We start from the raw sequence: 6,260 nt of genomic DNA, 5'->3' as shown, positions 1-6,260 counted from the left end.
TGACCCATGTTCTTCAACTAAATGATATGAAAAGAAAGTGTGAGGGAATTGTTAGATAGATTAAAAGAAACTTAAGAGACATTAATCAAATGTAAGATGTGGGCCTTGTTTGGATTCTGATTTGAACAAACCATTTGAAACAACAGAAAACTGAAATTAGACTACGTATTAGATCAAATTAAGGTATATGGTTAATTATATTAGGTCTGATTATGATATTCTGGTTATGTTTTTTAAAAAGTCCTTATCAGTTAGAGATACTTATTAAAGTATATATGGGTAAAATTAAAAAAAAAAAAAAAAGAGGACTGTCTTAGTCCATTCAGGCTGCTATAACTGAGTGCAATAGACTGAGCAGCTTACAAACAATGGAAATCTATTTCTCACAATTCTAGAAGCTGAAAAGTCCAAGATCAAGACACTGACAGAGTTGGTGTCTGGTGAGGTGCTGCTTCTTGATTCATAAATGGCCATTTTCTTCCTTGTCTTTACATGGTACAAAGAGAAAGTGAGCTCCCTGGGGTCTCCTTTATAAAGGCACTTCCCATTCATGAAGGCTCTCCTTCATGACCTAATCATCTTCCAAAGGCCCCACCTCTGAATACCATCACACTGTGGGGGTAGAATTTTAACATACGAATGTTGGGGAGATATAACCATTCAGTCCATTGCAGAAACAAAAGTTTAAACCACACCATAGACAAATTAGACCTAACAGACATATAAATAACACTGTACCCAACATCAGCAGAATACACATTTTTCTCTAGTACACATGTAACATTCTCCAGAGTAGATCATACGTTAGGCCACAAAACAAATCTTAATAGATTTAAAAAGATTGAAATTGTACAAAGTATCTTTTCTAATACCATGGAATAAAACTAGAAACCAGTAGCAGAAAGAAAACTGGGACATTTACAAATATGTAGAAACTAAACAACGTAGTCAAACACTCAATGGATTAAGACGAAATCACAAGTGAAATTAGAAAATATGTTGAGACAAATGAAAACAAAACTACAACATACCAAAAATTATGAGATGCAGTGAAAGTAGTGCTAAAAGAGAAATTTATATCTGTACATGCTTACATTTAAAAAAAGTCAAATCTTGGCCACCAACATAGGAACAACCAATGTGTCCTTCGATAGATGATTGGATAAAGATGTGGTATATATATACACAATGGAATACTATTCTGCCATAAGTAAAGATGAAATAGTGCCATTTGTGACAAAATGGATGGACCTTGAGATTATTATGCTAACCAAAATAAGTCAGACAGAAAAAGTCAAGAACCATATGACATCACTCATATGTGGGATATAAAACTGAAAGCAACAAAGGAACAAGACAGACAAATAAAGAAACAAAACTCATAGACACTGATAATATTCAATGGTTACCAGAGGGTAAGGGGGGATTAGTAGAAGAAGGTAAAGGAGGTCAAATATATGGTGATGGAAGGAGAACTGACCCTGGGTGGTGAACACACAATATAATATATAGATGATGTATCACAGAATTGTACACTTGCAACCTGTGTAATTTTACTAACCATTGTCACCCCAATAAATTTCAATTAAAAAAACCCTTCAAATCAATAACCTAATTTTACACCTTAAGTAACTAGAAAAGAAGAATAAAACTAAATCCAAATCTACCAGAAGAAGGAAATAATAAAGATTAGAGCAAAGATAAGTAAAATAGAAAAACATTTTTAAAAACTAGTGAAATCAAGTTCTTCAAAAAGATTGACAAAATTTACAAACCTCTAGCTAGTTTAACCTGGAAAAAATGAGTGAAGACTCAAATAACTAATATCAGAAATGAAAAAGGAGACACTATGTATAACTGATATCACAGAAATACATAGGTTCATAAGAACCTACTAGGAACAATTGTATGCCAACACATTGGATAACCTAAATGAAATGGACAAATTCATAGAAATTTATAATCTAAAAAATTTACTAAACAATGAAGAAATGGAAAATCTAAAGAGGCGTACAACTAGTAAGGAGACTAAATTAATAATAAAAAATCTAACAAAGAAAAAATAGTCTTTAAAGCAATAGGCATTACTAGAGAAAAGTGGGGTATTTCATAAGAGAAAGTTAAATTTACCAGAAAAAGAATACAGTTTTAAATTGGCATGTATCTAATAACATAGTATCAAAATACATGAAATATTTTCTGAACTACAAAGATAAACAGATTCATTCATAGTCATAGTCTGAAGTTTTAACATACCTTTCTCAGTAACTAATACAACAAGCACTCAATCTGCTTATAACAATTGTTACAAATACAATTTGTAATAAAAAAATCAATAACGATATAGGAAGTTTAAACAACTCAGTTAAGAAACTTAGTCTAATTGCTTATATAGAACTTTGAATTCAATAACTGTAGTATACATAGTTTCAAACATTCACAAATACTTCATCCTAAATTCACCATATGCTGAGACATAAAGCAAGCAAAGCTTGATAATTTCCAAAGGATTGATGTCCTGTGGAGTGTGTTCTGTGACCACAGTTTAATTAAACTAGAATTTATTTTAAAATCCCTTTAAAATCTCCATACATTTGGAAATTAAGAAATATACTTCTAAATTACCCATAGGTAACAGAAGAAATCACAAGTGTTATGGACTGCATATTTGTGTCCCCTCAAAATTTGTATGTTGAAACTCTAAACCCCAATGGAATGGTATTTGCAGGTGGGGCCTTTGAGAGATAATTAAGTTCAAATGAGGTCATGAGGGTGAAGCCCACATTTTAGGATTAGTGTCCTTATACTGAAAGAGACTAGAACTTGCTCTTTCTGCCATGTGAGGTACTCTCTCCAGACATCACATCTGCCAATGTCTTGATCTTGGACTTCCCAGACACCAGAACTATGAGAAATAAATGTTTGTTATTTAAGCTACTCAGTCTATGGTATTTTTGTTATAGTAGCATGAACTAAGACAACAAGTGAGATTTGAACTAAATAAAAATAAAAATATAACATCAAATTTGTGGGATACAGTGAAAGCTGTGCTCAGAGAGAAGTTTATAGCATTGAATGCCTATATTAGAAAGAAGTAAGATCTAAAATCAATAATCTGGAAACCAGAAAAAGAAGAGCAAATTAAATCCAAACTAAATAAAAGAAAAAATAAATATTAGAACAGGAATCAATGAAATTGAAAACAGGGAATCAATAGAGGAAATCAATAAAACCAAAAGCTTGCCCTTTGAAAAGTTGAACAAAATTCACAAGCCTCTAGCCAGGATAAAAATAAAAGAAAAAAGATATGAGTTATAAATATAATAAAAGAGGACATCACTACACACCCCGGGGACATGAAAAGGATAAAAGAATATCATAAACAACTCTATGCCCACAAATTTGATAGCCTAGATAAAATAAACCAGGTCCATGAAAGACACAATGTGCTAAAATTCACACAAGAAGAGATAGACAATCTGATTAGCTTATATCTATTAAAGAAATTTAATCAATAATTAATACTATTCCAAAATAAAAAAGCACCAGGCCCAGATGAATTCACAGCTGAATTCTACCAAACATTTAAGGAAGAAATCATACGAATTCTTAATAAACTCTTCCAGAAGATAGAAACAGAAGTACTTCCTAACTCATTCTATGATGCCAGAATTACCCTACTACCAAAATCAATGACATTACAAGATAAGAAAATTACAGACCAACATCTCTAATGAATATAGATGCAAAAATCTTCAACAAAATATTAGCAAATCAAATCCAACAATATTTAAAAAGAGATATGCACCAAGACCAAGTGGGGTATATTCCAAGTATACAGGGCTGGTTCAACATTCAAAAATCAATTAATATCGTTTTCATTGTGTGGATCTTTCATTTCCTTGGTTCCTAAATATTTTATTGTTTTTGATGCTATTGTGAGTGGGATAGTTTTATTTATTTTTCAGATGTAAGCGCACAGTGGCAAGTTCACGAACTCAATGGTCAGACCTCATAAGTTCATATCATCTGCAAATATGACGACAATCTTACTTCTTCCTTTCTGATTTTGATTCCTTTATTTCTTTGAGTGATTGCATAGGACTTTCAGTTTTATGTTGAAACGGTGAGAATGAGCAACTTGTCTTGTTTCTGATCTTAGAGCAAAATCTTTCAATTTTTTTACTGTTGAGTATGACGTGCATTTATCGCATATGGACTTTGCTGTGATTAGGTATGTTCCTTCTAACCCCAGTTTGTTGAGGGTTTTTATAATGAAATAATGTTGTAATTTCTCAAATGCTTTTTTTTGCATCTATTGAGATGATCGTATAAATTATATCTTTCATTCTATTAATGTGCTCTATCACAGTTACTGATTTGCATATGTTGAACCATGCTTGCATCCCAGGGATAAATTCCACTTGATAATGTTATGTGATCCTTTTAATATGTTGTTGTATTCAGTTTCCTAATATTTAGTTGAGAATTTTTGCATCTATATTCAGCAGGGATATTTTTATTATTATTATTTGTGTTTTTCCAGGGCCCATCAGCTCCAAGTCAAGTGGTTGTTTCAATCGAGTTGTGGAGGGCGCAGCTCACAGTGGCCCATGTTGGATCAAACCTGCAACCTGGTTGTTAAGAGCACCACGCTCTAACCAACTGAGCCAACCAGCCGCCCCTTCAGCAGGGATCTTAATCTATAGTTTCCTTTTCTTATAGGGTCCTTAACTGAATTTAGTATCAGGATAATCCTGGCCTCATAAAGTGAGTTTGGGAGTATTCTCTCTTCTTCAATTTTTGGAAGAATTTGAGAAAAATTAATTGGCATTAATTCTTCTTTAAATACTTGTATAATTCATTAGTGAAAACATGTGGTCCTGGGCTTTTCTATGTTGGGAGGGTTTTTTTTATTATTATTGATTTAATCTCCTTACTCTTTATTATTGGTCTGCTCAGATTTTCTATTTATTCATGATTTAGTCTTGATAGGTTGTATATTTCTTTTTTTTAATTGCTTTTTGTTTTTTAGAATTTTAACAGATTTCATTCAATTTGAATTAAAGGGACAGAGACATTAGAAACTGGAAAGAGGCCTCTAGACATGAAACTTGTCTGGGCCTACACAAATGCAAACATGATCCTTTTTTGTGCATCGTAATGATTGGTCATAGGACAGAGCTAACAGCTGCAGTCTTTACCTGGGAGAATTACTGGGCAACACTGAAGGACTTTCAGTTTGTGCTAGGTTGGAACTGAGGTTGCTGTGGGCCAGATGTACTTCTCCCACTAAGTTTTAGAAGTTAGCATCACCTGCAACAAACCTATTTGTTTCCTCTGTTAAATTATGGGCAGTTGGGGCAGTGTTCCTTCATTCCTCAGATTGTCTGATTTCAAGAACCATTCCCAGTTTTCTTTCTTTAGGGAGAGGGCCTGTGTATTTTGCACGCGGGAATATAATTTGATCCCAGAGGATGTATTGGAGCTGCAAATTCTTTGTTACATCTCCCGCAAATGGTGGCATGAGAGCCTTCCACTCCAAAACGGTAGTTTGCTTTAACTGCTGGAAGAAGTAGACCCACGGCATCAATTGTGCTAGCTTCTGAGCTAAGAACTAAAGAAATTGACTTCCCTTATTCAACCCTTGGGACAGGCTGGAATCCCTAATATACACTATAGAAAGTCCAACACTCTAAAATCACCTTTCTGAAAAGACAACCATAGGGTTTTCTGCTTCGCATTTTCGTAGAGCCCAGCCTACCCGTCAGACCTGGCAGAGGACCAGATGTATGAGCGACCTACCTTTCTGACTGCCAATCACCCTGTGATATCACTCAGTTCATATGGATAATCTGACAAGATTTTGACCCCCAATTCTGTGTGGTATGATAAGGGGGTATTGTTTTAATCACCAACAATATCTCCAAGCCCCCTTCTACTTGGTTTCCAGCACTCACATTCATCCCTGTGACCTCCTGATAACAGCACCTCTGGGAAACAGCATCTACTGCAGATGGTGCATTTGGGACATTTTTTCTCTTCCAAATGGCAAGGTGACCCTAGGCAACTGTTTGTCTCTGCTCCCCAGTCTGTCTCTGCTCCCCAGTCTGTCTCTGTACATTGGGGCTTCTGGTTCTACAGAGCACCGAGAATGACACAGATAGTGGCCAGAGCAGAAGAAGAACTGTAGAGTCACATGGCTGTGGAGCAGGAAGTGGGACAAGACACTTCTGTGGATGCAGCCACTTGGAGAAGAG

Source organism: Rhinolophus sinicus, linkage group LG16 (assembly GCF_036562045.2).
Source record: "Rhinolophus sinicus isolate RSC01 linkage group LG16, ASM3656204v1, whole genome shotgun sequence".
Lineage (NCBI taxonomy): Eukaryota > Metazoa > Chordata > Mammalia > Chiroptera > Rhinolophidae > Rhinolophus > Rhinolophus sinicus.
Note: the sequence above shows the minus strand (reverse complement) of the source record.